At 37.7% G+C, this 19,467-nt stretch overlaps 1 protein-coding gene and 1 pseudogene across 9 annotated transcripts in view; one reads left to right on the top strand and one right to left on the bottom strand.

Annotated features, from left to right (window-relative positions):
• The window catches only part of PDE4D (phosphodiesterase 4D), a 1,626,844-nt gene that overhangs the window by 1,040,737 nt on the left and 566,640 nt on the right, over nt 1-19,467 (top strand). The gene's annotated exons all lie outside the window — the stretch shown is intronic.
• Nucleotides 12,131-12,593, bottom strand: LOC117065161 (annotated as a pseudogene).

Genomic DNA, 19,467 nt, shown 5'->3' with positions numbered 1-19,467 from the left:
AACCATTGATAATGTTATCAATCACATTGATAATATATGTGATTGCCCTTTTATAAGGGCATGCACTTTCTGCACAATTACGAGAAAGTATTTAGCCAAACCTGTATTCCCTATATAAAGGGGGAGGAGATAGTATCCCATGGGGAATTCCTTCCCATATTATAAACTGGTAGACAACTTAGGCAAAAATGCTTTTACTCATGTGAACACTGTTGACGTATACTGCCAGGGATTTAAGTCATGATAGGTGTTTATTTATTTTGAACATTTGCCAGAAGTTTGATGATGGGTATATTTGTAGACTGAGTGTTAGAGGTTGTTATATTCTAAAAAGATACCTTCTGATTAATTTTCTTCATTTGTAACAACAGTCTATTTTGGTAACATTTAATTTATGAACTTTGGTGTCATGTTACACTTTATAAATTTTGGTTGTACATTCCCCGCAGTGCTTACAGAGAGAGCCAGTCAGGCAATAATTGCTACATATTGAGTGCCTTCTATTTTCTGAGTACTGTTCTAAATTCTAGAGATAAAGCAGTGAACCAGACAGAGTCTCCATCCTAAAAGAGCCTAGTGGAGGATGGGAACTGATATAGTATCTTGTAATTGTCACAGTATAGTACACTTGCTTCTTCAGATGCCATTATTAAGGGCATCCCTTTCTTTAAATTCTGAGATCCCTTACTTGACTCAGCTCATGCCAGAACTGATGAGAATTAGATCTTCCTAAGGTCTCCTTTCTTCCTAAAATGAAGATTGAAATAAATCTATAAGATAAAAATAATCCTACTACCAAGCCCCACTTAAGATTGGATTTTTAATTTGCTCTTCTCAGCACAATGACACAACAGAGAACACAGAGGTTAGTGGAAAGTCTTTGGAGCAAAGGAGATTTCAAAACCACCAGTTTGTTAGATTTGATGATCAGCTCTGCAAAATGTTTAAAGAAGATTTCTTACTCATATCTTATAAGTTAAGACTATAAATGGTTTAAATGGGGGAGGATGTGACAGGATTGAAAATCTTCCCCTTCCTTCATGGCTATGAGAATTCACACTGAGCAACAGGGGAAGAGAAGGAACTAGAACTTGGAATGAGCTTATGTGTGGGCCCTCATTGTTCCAGGATTTAAAAAGGGCTACGCTATCATCATATTAAACAAATGGCTCCTGCTCTTTGTGCCAGCTTAATTGCCACCTTGGCTCCCGAACAAAGAAATCACCACTGAGGCAAAACATGTTTGCTATTGAAGACAAAACCCCCTTAGACCAATTTTTGGGTTGTTTTTCCATTTAATTTTTTAACTTGCAGAAATAGCCCTCCTTTTTCCAGTTTTTGTTGTTTTGGTTTGTTTGTTTTGTTTTGTTTTAAATGATGTACCCTTGTGCTGTTAAGTTTTAACATGGAATACAGGCTTTATGTATTTAGGCAGTAATGCTGAGTTAGATACTGGTACCAAAAAAAGGAAAGAAAGAGAACAAGAGGACGGCACATGTCAAAATGCCTGATAGAACTGCATGGACAGAACTAAATGTGCTTCCCTACTGTTAGTTACATGTGTAAGTCACATCTCAAAGTGTGTTCCCCAGGTCAGCATCAATATCACCTAGGAACTTGCTGGAAATGCAAATTATCTGGTTCCATCTCAGGCCTAATGAATCAGAAACTCTGGGTGGAAGGGAGCGGCCCAGAAACCTGCATTTTACAAAGACCTCCAGGACACTCTGATGTATGCTAGAGTCTGAGATCCACTGGTGTAAAGAATACTACAGGACAGATGTAGACTAACTAAACTAGTTCTGTTTCTCTTAAAATGGCGTTGACAATATTTAGAATTTTGGAGAATGGTATAGAAATTCATAGCTCGTGTGTGTGTGTGTCTGTGTGTGTGTGTGTGTGTGTGTGTGTGTGTGTGTGTGTGTGTTTTAGCAGAATTCTGTTTTAGAAAATATGGAGTAGACTTTCTTTTATCTGGTTTTGTTATTTTTGTTATTTTTTAAAAATTAAGAAGTAAGCAGAGAAGTATAGCCAGCTACTTCCATAATTTTGTAGAAATAATGAAGTTTATTCTAGCAGAAAAGTATATCTTACGGAATAACTTCCCTAATATTCTGTCTAGACATATAGTCTTTTTTGAGGCAGGAATACAAAAGAAAATTGGCTTCTTCATCAAGTTCAAAGAAATGGTGTTTTAATTCTGTAGAGAAGTGATTTCATTTTCTCAGAGAAATGGGTAGACAGATATTAGTAATTTAATTCTTTTCTTAAATGATGGCTGCTATGGTTCTTACCAACGCTGAAAGAAGTAGAGTCAAATAGATTTAAATCTGGCTACTGATTAGAATTTTTTTGGGAGGTAGGGTGGGTGAAACTGTATTGCAGGGAGGTCTGTTGTAATAAGCTGACAGTTAGTTTATCATGCACTACCCTGCAGTTCTTTGACATGATAGCTAAGGGCATAGACAAAAATCTGAATTCTATGGTCTTTGTACATAACTACATTCAGATTAATTCACTTAATAAATATTTGTGGAGCACCTACCATGGACTTATCACTATAATGGGCTAAGGTTGTACAGTGAGCAGGATACTCACATACATGATTCTCATGAAGCCGGAGGTCCAATGGTAAAGCTAGATGAGTAAACATCAATTACAGTGGAGTATAATCACTTTCAGGATAAGGCAGAATATAGGATGCTATGCAAGCAGGCATCCTTGATTTTAGGACTGGGTGATGTGGAGTTCAGGAATGATTCATGGAAGAGGCACTAAAGCTACAGGCTGAATAGAAATTAGCAAGATGATGGACAGGGCAGGCAGAGAGAAGAGCATATGCAAAGTTGGAAAGTGGAGAGTTCTTGACATTACCACGTTACTGAACATGCATATCGTGGAGTTTAGGGTGCAGAGAGGACAGTTGTACATGGTCTGGAGAATAATGGGAGATGAAGCTGAGAGTAATGCAGGGAACAGAAAATAGCAGGCCTTGCTATCCATGTTAAGAATTCTGGACTTCATTCCAACAAAAGGGAAAGCCTTTGAGTTTGTAATATTTGGCTGTGCTGTACAGAGTGTATTGGGGAAGGACAGTGCTGAAGGAAAGGAGACCAGCTGGGACATTGCTGCAATAATTCAGACCAGTCAGTACTCATTGCTTGGACCAGCAGCAAGGGGAGAATGAAAAGTAAAAAGATTTAGGAAATAGCCACTTAGGAAATAGATTCAACGGGACCTGGCATTTCAATATATATGACAGTAAGGAACAGGAAGACACTTGGGACAACTAGATGAACAGTAGGCCATTCACTGAGTTTGGGGTCCAGCAAGAGGAGTGGGTTTGAGGGTGAAATTATGTGTTCTATTTGGGCTAGTAGGATCTGAGAAGTCTGTGGTTGTCCAGGTAGAGATGTCCAATAAACTGTGGAAAATGCAACCCCTTGCGCCTCTCTATTCTCATAAATACTTTTCGTGCTTTTTCACAGCAGAGGCTAAAGCCAAACAACTTTTACAGTCATTGATTACTTCCACAGTGATCGGGCACTACTCTTGATGTCAGTTTAAGTGTTATGTGAATTTTAGAGTTGCAGAATTTTTCTGCACAAAATCCTAGAAAGCAACTTGGTTTACTCAATGAAACCTGCCTGCCAACTAACAAGACCTATTATCTTTCAGTTGGGATTTTATTTCAACAATGGAAACTATGACAGAACTGGGATGGTCTAACCCCAATTTGAACACTCTATTCTCATTTTCATTAGGAATCACTTCCCTGTAATCATAAAACGTAAATATATTTACTATAGACGTGTTGTTTGGTGAAAGCAACACTAAAAATGAGTAGATGAATATAATAGCTAAAGGATAAAATAGGAGTTCCCATTTTTAAAAAGAAGGATTATGTTTACAACACAACTCTCCTTAATTCTATAGTGTTATTATAGCAGTGAATTTTCAAATAAAATGTTAAAATTGGGATGCTGGAAGTTTTCTTCTATCATATCAAATAAGTGGAAGGTCACCTGTTTGATGATTACATATTCAAGTGATAGTTCTCAAAAAGTAAATAAAAATCTCATATAAATCATAAATCATTCTGCAAAGTTTCACCTAGTATTTTCTCCATAATTATGAAGCTTCTGAAGTTATTTTACTTTTGAGAAGCCACAGATGGTCATAAAAATTAATATAAATTCAATAAATTTCAACTAGCCTTGAGGAATAAAGAGAGCAAGGATTGTCATCAACACAGTTAAGAATGGCCAAATCCTATTAATGTTTTCAAGTTACCAAATTAGAAAAGTTAGGAAGCATGAATAATTTATTTCTGACAACATATCCTTTTTAATATCTGCATTACTGTGGTCTGCTAAGGAGACAAACCTACTCATGTGACATACCGTGTGTAAATGTTTTCCTAATTAATAATTGGAAAGCTTCTGTGTGAAACACAAACTTTCTAATCATACATAATGTAGACTACAGGCAGACAGTTAGGAGTTGGTCAAAGCTGTCAAAGCTTCTTTATGGAAATCTCATCTTCTTTTCCTGTGATCTTTATCCTATTCCAGATCCTCAGAACTCTTTTTCTCTATAGTACTTAGCTAACACAGTGTTTATCCTCACATCCTATCATAGCTTTTATATTAACCACTCAGCAAATATGTGTGCATACACATACACGCACACCCATACATATATATATCTAACCATCTAGAAACTATATTAAATCTTCTGTAAACTTCAGATAAGCCTGCTTAAATTAGGGGTGGGTCTTATTGTAGCATACCAAATGGTTCATATACCGAGTATATATTTGTCATACTATGTGGACCAGTATTATATTTAAAACTGAGGTCTCATTTCATGTAGGCTGTACCAAATTTGTGGTGGTAAACATTGCATTTAGCTCATTCGCAAAGAGTGCAGAAAAACAGATTATCCATGTTTTTCTGTAGTGCCACTCAGTGTAATAGGTAAACAGTACATCTCATATTAAAGAAAAAAGAGAGTCTTTTCAAAAGCTTGTAAGGGTCTGAATAAAGGTCTTGGAAATGTGTCATAACAGCTGAAATCTAAGAGATTGGAAAAAGTGGGAGAAGTTAAATATTGCAGATGCATAGAGCTGAGACTTCTTCATTGAAGGTGGGTAGTTCCAACTTTCATGTTGAAAATATTTAAAAGTAGCCAAAAGCTAATTTTTTAAATCACATATTACAGATAGAACTGTCTGTGTATTTGATATATTCCGTATTTGTGTATCCAAAATTAGCAAATCCATGGTATTTTTTTCTTTGTTTTAGATATTCTAATCATTTCATAGCACTTTCATTACACATCTGCCCAGATTTTGTATTGCTAACTTTTAGACACTATTCTTTAAGTCTTGGAAGATATCAACTTTTTCAGCACAACCCAGACCAAGCAATATAGTGTTACTGTACTATATGAAGACAACACATGTGCTGGTCTTGTTCAGGCATTTACTGCATTTTTATTGAATGTCAAGTATGTGCCAGGCAAAGTCCATCTAGGGATTTTAGGATTTCCAGGACCTGCCATTTATAAACTTCCTGGAAGAAAAACTAACCCCCTCAAAATGAGTGTTGACATCCAGTTTGCCTTTATCGCTCCTCTGATGCCTTTCAAAAACTATATTTACCCATCTTATGTCAATAAAAAGGATGTTTTTATTATAAGTTGTGGCAGATAGTATTTTATAGACAACTTTATAGCCCACGTGTTAAAGGTAAAAGTAAAGAAATTATGCTACTTTGCTGTATTTTCCCAGTGATTTATGTAAGTATTTACTCCCTGCAGGAAAATGCTGTAACACTGTTGCTGACAACAGGGCCCAAATAAGTATCAGCTTGATGTTCTGTAATACCTATTATCTTATTTGTTTTTGCATCATCCCTAGGAGGTAAATGTATACCACCTTGGTTTCATTAACATCACAACAGATTATTAGGCAAATCAACAGAATGAAATTAAAGTTATATTATATAATTGAAAAAAGCTTTCACTTATATTTTCAAGCATTAGTTCTTATCCACTTTCAATCACCTGGGGAACTTTAAAAAATCTGATGCCTGCGCCAGACACCCAGAAAAATGACATCAGGCTTTCTGGGAACAGGACCCAGGTGACTGTATTTTTCTAAATGTCTTTCATGACTCTGCTGCTTTAGAGATTCACAGACTTCCACTTAAAGAACTGCTGGTTAAGAAATGGATCCATACTTGCTCTGACTCCCAGAGATATCACTTTTCATGTGTTCCTATCATTTAGAAAAAAATGATTTGAATCAGCTAGATACATGATAGAGGACCCCCCACTACACACACACACACCAATCTAAGCACAAAATTATCTTGTTGTCCTCAATAGTTTGCATGGATAAGTAATGCAAAATAAGTACCATACCCAATATTAAAAAATTCTTATCAAGAAGCCCAAGTTTTCACCTTGTTTCCTATTTTTTCTTTCAGCCATCACATTCAAACCTGGCCCAAAGGTTTCTCACATTCTAGCCTCTATCACCACCACTATTGCTTTCGCCTGGGCTTTTGACAAGCTAGAACTTGCCAGACTTTCCTGACAACAGGCTCTGTAAGATTCAGTTTAAAGCTTACACTTTGGCTGGAGCTCATCCTCCTAACAAGAGACTGTGATATGTAAATCCACAACCTGAAATCTCATTGGCACTCCATTGCCTACCAATAACCCCCAATCCTCTACTCTGGAAGTCCTGGATGGTGTAACTCCATTGCACACAGGTTCATCCCTTGAGGGCTCTTGGTAATGGAGTACTTTCATGTGCATACTATTCTGCTGCTCTTGTGGAAAGAGTCTTCAACCCCATTCTGTATACCCTGGACACTCACCTTGTGAGACGCAGCTGAAACAGACCTCGTTGTCTGGGACACTGTCCTTGGTTCTGTTGAAAGAATTAGCCACCAGATCCTTGAGGCTGTCTCAGGACTTTGGCTTCACCTTTATCATAACAATTGGAATGCAGGCAAAATAGTGTTTCCAGTTACTAAAATAAGACTATAGACCATATAGTATGTTTGTTTTGTGCTTATTTAACTCACAGGGGAAAGTACCCATATTTTTAAGACCTAGATTTAAAAAACCTAGTTGGTTACAAGAGAATATTGTTGGCTTGTCTGTTTGGTTTTTTTTTTTTTTTTTTTTTCGGTTTCCAATACAATTGTGGAGCAAGAAAAATCAGTCTCTGGAAAATATGTCTAAAATGCAAGAGAAGATTCCAACAAAATAAGTTAGATTTCAGTTAATATGTGAAAAGCATTTCTTCATATATACAATGTTTATTTTACATGGATAATTTATGTAAATTGTTGAATAAATAATACTTTTGAGTTTGGGTTTTAGGGGAGGTTTTAGGTTTGGGTTGCAGTGGCGGCTTTTCAGCTGATTCAAATATCTAGTTTTCAGAATGCTCTGCGCACATGATTTTTAGATATGACTTGGCCCTAATTGCTGACTCAGATTTTCACATTTTAAAAAGCAATTGTGCTTTTTCATATACATTATCAAACAAGATTATAAGACATTTTAAGGTAAGAAAGTAAAAGGGCATTCACTAATGATCATCAGAATCACCTAGAAGGGCCAGTAAACCACACATTACCGGGCCTCTTCCCCGAAATTTCTAATTCTGTAGATCTCTGGTAGAGCCTCCAATTTTATGTTTCTAATAAGTCCCCAAGTGACACCAATGCTGCTGATCTGGAGACCACACTTTGAGAATCCCTGCATTAAATTAACAATTTTATTGGTTGAGTTTTCACCACAATGTGCATATCTGTTGACTAACAATGAATAGTTTTGTTGTCGCCAAACACCATAATGTTTCCAAATATCCATATATAGTCATAGGCCCAGAGAAACAAACCACATCTATATTAAGAGTGTTTTGTTGTTGTCATTTGACCCCCACTTTAGTGTTTTTAATTACATCAATCCTGGAGAAAAATAGCTGTTTTCTAATGTTGGCATTACAGATTTGCTAAGGCAATAGAAAATTCTATCTTAAATCTTTAGATTTTTAGTCTTCTAGTAAATATAAGCATATGAGTTCCGAGCAAATTCTGAGTTTTAAAAAATTAATAAAATTGACAAATGTTTTCAATAAAATTGGAGAGGCTCATTTCCTTGTACAAATATTCTAAAAATACATGATAAAAGTTCTAAGTGCCATTTGTTGAAAGATCAGCAAAATAATTCTACAAGTATTTGTGGGCATGTTATCTTTTTTTTTTTTTTTTTTTTTTTTTTGAGACGGAGTCTCGCTCTGTCCCCCGAGCTGGAGTGCAGTGGCCGGATCTCAGCTCACTGCAAGCTCCGCCTCCCGGGTTCACGCCATTCTCCTGCCTCAGCCTCCCAAGTAGCTGGGACTACAGGCGCCCGCCACCTCGCCCGGCTAGTTTTTTGTACTTTTTAGTAGAGACGGGGTTTCACTGTGTTAGCCAGGATGGTCTCGATCTCCTGACCTTGTGATCCGCCCGCCTCGGCCTCCCAAAGTGCTGGGATTACAGGCTTGAGCCACCACGCCCGGCCGGGCATGTTATCTTTTATGTGATATTGGTTATAAACTTAAGTTATATGAAGACAGTATGTTAGTTAAATTATGTTCACTCAGTCTAGGGCAGTGACCCTGAGGAATGGTATGTTTGGCAAAAAAGAAACCAAAGAAGGCTATTGCCATGCTTTAAGATTTTCCCACATCTTTTTCAGCATCTTGAATGGGGTTTCTGAAAGTCTGAGGAGTGATCTGTGACCAAAATTGCTGATATTTTCAGCTCAAAGAAACTTAAATTTTTAGGTAAGAATACTAAGACCAACTTAAAAAGTATAGTATCAATGATTTACATTTCTTTAGCTGAGAATTTTCAGACCACTTCAATGCAAATCACATTGATTGATTCTCTAAACCACTCTATGAAGTGGGCAAAGTGATGGTCTCATTTTTCAAACAAGGACTAAGGTTTATTTAATTAAAGTAATTAACTCTTCAAACATTTAGTAGAGGCTAGCCAGATACATTGGCTCACACCTGTAATCCCAACACTTTGGGAGGCTGAGGCAGGCAGATCACCTGAGGTCAGGAGTTCAAGACCAGCCTGGCCAACATAGTGAAACCCCATCTCTACTAAAAATACAGAAATTAGTTGGTCATGGTGGTGGCAGGTGCCTGTAATCCCAGCTACTTGGGAGGCTGAGGCAGGAGAATTGCTTGAACCCAAGAGGCAGAGGTTGCAGTGTGCTGAGATAGTGCCACGGCACTCTAGCCTGGGTGAGAGTGAGACTCCATCTCAAAAATCAAAACAAAAAAATCTAGTAAGGGTCTATGTCTAGCACCTGCACTTCAAATATGTGTTTGTCATGACATCATTAGCCCAATTCAATTTTCTTTCATTAATTTGCTGAAATAAATATTTTTTGAGTTTATACTGTATACCAGGTGCTGCTGTAAAACAAATAAAAATCCATGACCTTTTGGAGCTTACATTTCAATGAGTATAGGTAAAATAATGGCCCCTGCAAAGAGTTCTACTGCCTAATCCCTGGACTATATGAACGTTATCTCACATGCAAAAAAGGATTTTGCAGATTTGATTAGGACAGACCTGGAGATGTAGTGTCTATATTAGCCCGGTGGGCCCAATCTAATCGCGCAAGTCCTTCTAAGCAAAGACTTTTCCCTGGTTATGTTAGAGAGATATGTGATAACAGAAGAAGGGTTAGAGAGATGCAACTTTGTTGGCTTTGGAAATGAAGGAAGGGAGCCAGGAGCCAATGAATGTGGACAGCTACAAAGGTCAAGGAAGCAGATTCTCCCTTAACCCATTCAGAAAGGAATGCAATCCTGAAGACACCTTGATTTTAGCCCTTTGAGACCTGTGTTGGACTTCTGATCTACACAACTATAAAATGATACATTTTAATTGTTAAATCACTAAGTTTCTGATAATTTGTTATACCAGCAGTAGAAAACTACAGAAGGGATAGACAATATTCAAGAAAAATAAGTAAAAAATATATTATATGTTGGATAGTGGTAAGTGCTAAGGAAAAAAGGGAATGACATAGGAAGTATCAGTAGGGATGCAATTTTGAATAGTGTGGCCTTCCAGGTTGACATTTGCATAGACTTGAAGGAGGTGAAGGGCAAGAACATTTCAGATGAAGGAAACAGGAGGCTAAAAGCTGAGACTAGGACAATGATTAGCCTGACTAGATTCTGAATATCACCATTTAAAGGGCAGTTTCTACTTCAGAATATATGTACAAGCTTCCCCGGGAGTCATGTGTGATGATTTACGATAAAGTTTCAAAACTCCACAGATGACATTCTTACTTTTCTATAAGGAAACAGTCTTGCCCGGATAACATCATTTACTTTTTCTTGTTTGCTGGAGAATTCATTAAGAAATTCAATACACCATATTCAAAGAAGATGAATTCTTACACTCACTTAAAATTTGGTTTAAGACAAACAATTGAAGATGTTCAGACTGAGTCTTTTTGGACCATCTACTCAACATCATTATCAACCAACAGCTTATACCCCTTCAAAGGGATCTCAAATCATATTTGATCCTGAGTTGTTGCTATAATAAATTTAGAGCTGGAGAAAAATAGTCATTGTAATTATTTTATTATTAGAGACCGACTTACATATGCTAAATAAATAAAAACAAAATGAGAGTTAATTCTGTGCAAAATTCACCATCAATTTTGATGAAATTTCCTATTGATACTTCCAAGTACAGTAGGCCTTTTGTATCCATGGATTCCACATTTTCTGTGTATTCAATCCAAAATTGTTGTTAATAATATGGTTGTGTATATACTGAACATGTACAGACTTTTCTTGTCATTCCCTAAACAATACAGCAAAGTAACTATTGACATAACATTTACATTGTACTAGGTCTAAGTAATCTGGAGATGATTTAAAGTATATCGATGTGTGTAGGTTATATACAAATACTATGTCATTTTATATAAGGAACTTGAACATCCATGGATTTTGATATCTGCAGGGAGTCCTGGAACCAATCCCCAAAGATCCCGAGGGACCACTGTAATCTAATTGAGGCCAAATTTCATGGGTTTGTATCCTCTTAAGTACCCAGGGGAAAAAACTGTCTGATTTTTTTTTTTTTAAGTTTTAGTATACTGTATATTTTAATTTTTGAAGAAAGGAAAACAGAAATTTTATGATCTGTGTCAATAGAAGTGTTAATATAAAAAGCAAAGAAATGCCTAGGTAAATATTGGCCTGCTAATAAACATTTTGCAATGCTGCTTCATGGGAAATATACTTTACCTTGCTACTCAAAATGTGATCCATGAACCAGCAGTATGAATATCACCTGGACTTGGTAGAAATTCCTGGACCCCTAGTGGCTCACCATTTGCATTGCAGTAAGATCCCAGGTGATTCATATGTGTATTCAATGTGAGAGGCACTGCACTGGGGCCATACCTGGGGCCCTCATGAAACACCTCAAGCATTGCATGTTCTTTACATCCTGACAAGTCCATATGAACTCACATTATTCTGAATACAGTGCACTAGCATATCTGTCATGTTTTGAAAAGCTATTTTCATCAAGGGAGCTTAGTATCTGGTGCTCAGGAGATACCTACAGAGAAGTAGATAGTGTTATGCTGTTGAGAATCTATCAAATCTTTTGGTCGTATAATGTTTTTATTTCAAAACCTTAAATTAGTCAACATATTTTTTAATATTTAATAGTTGAGGGATGAAGAGGACAGAAGTTTAATTAGTTCAAAGGAAGGTAAATTGGGAAGGAAACAAACTTTTTTGTTGAATCCGAATTTTCAGAATGAAAGAAGACACCAGTGCCCTGTGGTTCAGTGCTAACACTGCTATGATGTGACCCTTCAAAGGGCAATGCTTGTGCCCCTATTGCTGGTCATCCTTCTCCTGGTCAGTGTTGATGTGTCATTGGCTGGCTCTGTGTTGCGGGCTTGGTCTTGCTTTCACTGAACTTTGGCCTCCACAAAACTTCTAAGTAGCATTACTTCTACTTGTTAATCTTGGAAACACACAGGGCAAGTGAAATTCCATTTTCTTTCTTTTTTTTTTTAATGATTAATAGATGATTTATTTAAGTAAGAATCCATATAGTCATCCTTGCCAGACTTAATATGAGATGTTAAATGTTCCATCCAATTTTCCTTCCTGGATAAGTTTTTCTTTTCTATCCCTGTCAGTTTTGAAAACATAATACCAGAAGAAGAGGGGCCCGATTCCACACAGAGCTTCCAAGAGTGAGTTTTTAGGAGTGAGTCTGAAATTAGGATGGACATTTGCTGATCTTGCATAGGTTCAACGAATCAAGGCAAGATCTTCAGTGAACTCTTGGTGATTAGGGTTGTTGTACTGAAGCAGGTAGTCTTGTTTCAACTGGGGTCTTAGAGCCAACCGTTCAGCCTGCATCTGCCGGGCTTCCAGAGATATGTCATATTCGGCTGAGGGTCAAGGACAGAGTGGCCAGGTGCGACGGAGTATACTTTGGGAATGACATTTTGGTGACCCAGTGCACAACTGCCTGAAATTCCTTTTTTTTTTTTTTTTTGCTTTTTTTTTTTTTTAATTATTATACTTTAAGTTCTAGGGTACATGTGCATAACGTGCAGGTTTGTTACATATGTATACTTATGCCATGTTGGTGTGCTGCACCCATCAACTCGTCAGCACCCATCAAATCATTATTTATATCATGTATAACTCCCCAATGCAATCCCTCCCTCCTCCCCCCTCCCCCTGATAGGCCCCAGTGTGTGATGTTCCCCTTCCCGAGTCCAAGTGATCTCATTGTTCAGTTCCCACCTATGAGTGAGAACATGCGGTGTTTGGTTTTCTCTTCTTGTGATAGTTTGCTAAGAATGATGGTTTCCAACTGCATCCATGTCCCTACAAAGGACGCAAACTCATCCTTTATTTATGGCTGCATAGTATTCCATGGTGTATATGTGCCACATTTTCTTAATCCAGTCTGTCACAGATGGACACTTGGGTTGATTCCAAGTCTTCGCTATTGTGAATAGTGCCGCAATAAACATACGTGTGCATGTGTCTTTGTAGTAGAGTAATTTATAATCCTTTGGGTATATACCCAGTAGTGGGATGGCTGGGTCATATGGTACATCTAGTTCTAGATCCTTGAGGAATTGCCATACTGTTTTCCATAATGGTTGAACTAGTTTACAATCCCACCAGCAGTGTAAAAGTGTTCCTATTTCTCCACATCCTCTCCAACACCTGTTGTTTCCTGACTTCTTAATGATTGTAATGATTGCCATTCTAACTGGTGTGAGATGGTATCTCATTGTGGTTTTGATTTGCATTTCTCTGATGGCGAGTGATGATGAGCATTTTTTCATGTGTCTGTTGGCTGTATGGATGTTTTCTTTTGAGAAATGTCTGTTCATATCCTTTCCCCACTTTTTGATGCGGTTGTTTGTTTTTTTCTTGTATATTTGTTTGAGTTCTTTGTAGATTCTGGATATTAGCCCTTTGTCAGATGAGTAGGTTGCAAAAATTTTCTCCCATTCTGTAGGTTGCCCGTTCACTCTGATGGTAGTTTCTTTTGCTGTGCAAAAGCTCTTTATTTAATTAGATCCCATTTGTCAATTTTGGCTTTTGCTGCCATTGCTTTTGGTGTTTTAGACATGAAGTCCTTGCCCATGCCTATGTCCTGAATGGTACTACCTAGATTTTCTTCTAGGGTTTTTATGGTATTAGGTCTAACATTTAAGTCTCTAATCCATCTTGAATTAATCTTCATATAAGGGGTAAGGAAAGGATCCAGTTTCAGCTTTCTACTTATGGCTAGCCAATTTTCCCAGCACCATTTATTGAATAGGGAATCCTTTCCCCATTTCTTGTTTCTCTCAGGTTTGTCAAAGATCAGATGGCTGTAGATGTGTGGTATTATTTCTGAGGACTCTGTTCTGTTCCATTGGTCTATATCTCTGTTGTGGTACCAGTACCATGCTGTTTTGGTTACTGTAGCCTTGTAGTATAGTATGAAGTCAGGTAGCGTGACGCCTCCAGCTTTGTCCTTTTGACTTAGGATTGTCTTGGCAATGCAGGCTCTTTTTTGGTTCCATATGAACTTTAAAGCCGTTTTTTCCAATTCTGTGAAGAAACTCATTGGTAGCTTGATGGGGATGGCATTGAATCTATAAATCACCTTGGGCAGTATGGCCATTTTCACGATATTGATTCTTCCTATCCATGAGCATGGTATGTTCTTCCATTTGTTTGTCTGAAATTCCATTTTCGTGTGACACTTTTGTATCTGTAACCATCAGGTCTGTTCCCTATGTTTTCTATTCCTTAAGTTGGCTACCATTATACTATCACATCTCTTTCCTTTTCTAGTGACTCCCCATTAGACTAGCTCCTATCTTATAACCTTCTTTTGTAATTTAATGGCCCAAAGATGAGCAAATTCCAGAAATCCCTAAAGTAATTCAATTAGCTCAGAGCATCATAGAGACTCTTTTTTTCATTGCCCCATCCTGGGGGTGATTTATCAATGAAAATGACTGTAGTTTAGATAGACGCTGGCTGCCTCATCGTATTGTTGTGACATTATGCACTTAACTAAAAGGGCTTGACTTAGGCACCATCTCCTTCTCTCTCGGCAGCTGCTCAGTTAGATGTTTTTGTTTTAACCAAAGGGCAGGACTTCAAATATGACCCTATTTAACTCCATCTGGTTATATTTAGGCCTTATGCTCTTTTTATATCCTGATTCTGTCATCCATTCTCTTAGCTGTCCTTGCCGGTTTGATGTAATATTATTTTCTCAAACTATACCCTTTTCCATAATAAAGATTGTCACTGCTCCCTCAGGCTTCCTTAAGCAAGCTTTATAATATGTCTGATAGAATCTCTGTTTCTGATTGTACTCAGTATAGATTTGTTTCCTGGCACACATGTATGTGTTCTTCAATATGTCACTTAATCACAGTGCCCCTTTTAGATTACAAACTCCTGTCACCAAGGGTTTTGTTCCCTCTTTTCAAAGCAGAACTTAAAAGAATTTTGCTTACCTTTAAGCATACAGTTCACATCATTGACTTTAACTGGATGATGGTTGATGACTGATGGCCTCACTAACAAAAAAGGAATTGAGGAATTGAGGTTTTGGATATAACAGAAGGATACTTAAGACTTTTAATGAAAAAATAAATAATTTTTCTTAGCAAAATGGTTCAGATAAAAGTAAGAGTGCATCAGAGAAGGCTGTCATTGGTTTATTTGTTATATTCCTAGCTCATGGTGATTGTATGGTAGCCAAATATCTTGCAATTGATTTTAAAACAAATCAGAAGTAGATGACTCAGAAACGGTGACAGTAAAATTATAGACAAGCCCCTTGCTACAGCAGCTCTTATTAATGAAATATCTGAGACAGAAGAATTAAAAGAGAAGAAAGTGGTATATGATTTGGAAGGCTGGCCATAAAAGTATTTCTTTCAGCTGGAGACACCTTACCTGCTTAAATATATAAAATTTTTGAAGAAATAAGAATAGATCTTATTTTACTTTGCAATGAAGGCTTGAAATATTTGGAAGTTCACTTTATTGCAATAGGATTAAGTACATCAAACTTCATTCTTATCTCTCTCAAATATTAGGAGTGTAACTTTCAACTGAACTTCTTTACCTGCTGTAATATACTCTACTACAGTGATATTTTAAAATGAATATTTTGCGAATGTAGTACTAGAATATGGATAGTGTTTTGAATATTTTAATAGCCTTACAGGATTAAAAAAAGGATCTTATAGAAAGTATGTGTAGTACCATTCAATTTTTACAAATTTATGCATTTGCTTATTCATATATGTAAATTGAAAATTTACATATAAGCTTATACTCAGAAAAAGATAAATGTTGTAAACACACTTGCACGCATGCACACACCACAACAACCACCATGCCATTCAGTGATTATTTCAGGGTAAGTACGATTGCAGAAACTTTTACATATTCACGTTTTGCCTGTATTTTCTGTTATAAGCTTTTATTTTGGCATGAGAGGAAAATAAATTTAAAAATTTCCCAAAAACATTCTTTGTTATAGTCAAAAATTAAAATGAACAGTGTCTATCAATAGGAGAATGGCTATACAAACAAAAAAGGACAAATAAGAAATAAAATTGGCCAGGTATGGTGGCTCATGCCTGTAATCCCAGCACTTTGGGAGGCCAAGGCTGGTGGATTGTTTGAGCCCAGGAGTTTGAGAACAGCTTGGGCAATATGGCAAAACCCCATCTCTACAAAAAAATACAAAATAGTTAGCCAAACGTGGTGGCATGCGCATGTAGTCCCTAGCTACTAGGGTGGCTGAGGTGGGAGGATTGCGTGAGCCTGAGAGGCGGAGGTTGCAGTGAACAGAGACCATGCCACTGTACTCCAGCCTGGGAGAGAGAGCAAGACCCTGTCTCAAAAAATAAAAATAAATAAAATTAAACAATGGGAAAAGATTCCTGTTGCCATTTTAAATGTTGATCAACATTCAAATTTTCTGTGGTTTTAGATAATAAGACATGTCAAACTCCTGAAACAGTCATTGATATAAATAATAAGAACATATATGCATTTGACTTTACCTGACTTTAAAAGTAGAGAGAAAAGATGCATTGAAGCACGCATACAATTATTTTCTAAACATATCCATAATAAAAAACTCCAGTTTCAGTGTTTTCTAATCAAACCACCAGGAGAATGGTGCAGCAGACAGTGCCAGTCCATGTCTCCCCCTTCATGGTCCCTTAGTTGTCATTGATGGGTGACTGCAGGGAACCATAGGGATTTGAGGACCTAACAGAGATATGTTTTACATTGAGAGTGGACATAAACTCCTCGTTGCCTCATTGTGGTTTGCACTTCAAGCTGCAGTGTATACTTTTTTTTTTTTTTTTGAGGCGGAGTCTCGCTCTGTCGCCCGGACTGGAGTGCAGTGGCCGGATCTCAGCTCACTGCAAGCTCTGCCTCCCGGGTTTACGCCATTCTCCTGCCTCAGCCTCCCGAGTAGCTGGGACTACAGGCGCCCGCCACCTCGCCCGGCTAGTTTTTGTATTTTTAGTAGAGACGGGGTTTCACTGTGTTAGCCAGGATGGTCTCGATCTCCTGACCTCGTGATCCGCCCGTCTCGGCCTCCCAAAGTGCTGGGATTACAGGCTTGAGCCACCGCGCCCGGCCCAGTGTATACTTATTCTAAGCTGTGTGGTCTGCCTTCCTAGGACTGCGTGCCCTGTACTGTTATTTGAGAATGTTTATCTCATGAGGAGTGCTGCATTGCTCCACTGTGCATCACAGGGCACAGGAAGCAATGGTATGACATTTTTGCTGCACATCTATTTTTGATTATTCTTAAAGGATGAAAATGTTAATCACTACAAGGGTGTATTAGTCCATTCTCATGCTGCTATAAAGAACTACTTGAATCAAGGGTATCCAGTTAGGAAAAGAAGAAGTCAAATTGTCCCTGTTTGCAGATGACATGATTGTATATTTAGAAAACCCCATCGTCTCAGCCCAAAATCTCCTTAAGCTGATAAGCAACTTCAGCAAAGTCTCAGGAAACAAAATTAATGTGCAAAAATCACAAGCATTCTTATACACCAGTAACAGACAAGCAGAGAGCCAAATCAGGAATCAACTTCCATTCACAATTGCTTCAAAGAGAATAAAATACCTAGGAATCCAGCTTACAAGGGATGTAAAGGACCTCTTCAAGGAGAACTACAAACCACTGCTCAGTGAAATCAAAGAGGACACAAACAAATGGAAGAACATACCATGCTCATGGATAGGAAGAATCAATATCGTGAAAATGGCCATACTGCCCAAGGTGATTTATAGATTCAATGCCATCCCCATCAAGCTACCAATGACTTTCTTCACAGAATTGGAAAAAACTGCTTTAAAGTTCATATGGAACCAAAAAAGAGCCCGCATTGCCAAGACAATCCTAAGTCAAAAGGACAAAGCTGGAGGCGTCACGCTACCTGACTTCAAACTATACTACCAGGCTACAGTAACCAAAACAGCATGGTACTGGTACCACAACAGAGATATAGACCAATGGAACAGAACAGAGCCCTCAGAAATAATACCACACATCTACAGCCATCTGATCTTTGACAAACCTGAGAGAAACAAGAAATGGGGAAAGGATTCCCTATTTAATAAATGGTGCTGGGAAAATTGGCTAGCCATAAGTAGAAAGCTGAAACTGGATCCTTTCCTTACCCCTTATACGAAAATTAATTCAAGATGGATTAGAGACTTAAATGTTAGACCTAATACCATAAAAACCCTAGAAGAAAATCTAGGTAGTACCATTCAGGACATAGGCATGGGCAAGGACTTCATGTCTAAAACACCAAAAGCAACGGCAGCAAAAGCAAAAATTGACACATGGGATCTAATTAAACTAAAGAGCTTTTGCACAGCTAAAGAAACTACCATCAGAGTGAACAGGCAACCTACAGAATGGGAAAAAATTTTTGCAACCTACTCATCTGACAAAGGGCTAATATCCAGAATCTACAAAGAACTCAAACAAATATACAAGAAAAAAACAAACAACCCCATCAAAAAGTGGGGAAAGGATATGAACAGACATTTCTCAAAAGAAGACATCCATACAGCCAACAGACACATGAAAAAATGCTCATCATCACTCGCCATCAGAGAAATGCAAATCAAAACTACAATGAGATACCATCTCACACCAGTTAGAATGGCAATCATTAAGAAGTCAGGAAACAACAGGTGTTGGAGAGGATGTGGAGAAATAGGAACACTTTTACACTGTTGGTGGGATTGTAAACTAGTTCAACCATTATGGAAAACAGTATGGCGATTCCTCAAGGATCTAGAACTAGATGTACCATATGACCCAGCCATCCCACTACTGGGTATATACCCAAAGGATTATAAATTACTCTACTACAAAGACACATGCACACGTATGTTTATTGCGGCACTATTCACAATAGCAAAGACTTGGAATCAACCCAAATGTCCATCTGTGACAGACTGGATTAAGAAAATGTGGCACATATACACCATGGAATACTATGCAGCCATCAAAAAGGATGAGTTTGCATCCTTTGTAGGGACATGGATGCAGCTGGAAACCATCATTCTTAGCAAACTATCACAAGAAGAGAAAACCAAACACCGCATGTTCTCACTCATAGGTGGGAACTGAACAATGAGATCACTTGGACTCGGGAAGGGGAACATCACACACTGGGGCCTATCATGGGGAGGGGGGAGGAGGGAGGGATTGCATTGGGGAGTTATACATGATATAAAAGTCATGCACATGTACCCTAGAACTTAAAGTATAATAAAAAAAAAAAAAA

Source organism: Trachypithecus francoisi, unplaced genomic scaffold (genome assembly GCF_009764315.1).
Source record: "Trachypithecus francoisi isolate TF-2019V2 unplaced genomic scaffold, Tfra_2.0 Lachesis_group2, whole genome shotgun sequence".
NCBI lineage: Eukaryota > Metazoa > Chordata > Mammalia > Primates > Cercopithecidae > Trachypithecus > Trachypithecus francoisi.
This window is presented reverse-complemented; position numbering and strand designations above follow the sequence as displayed.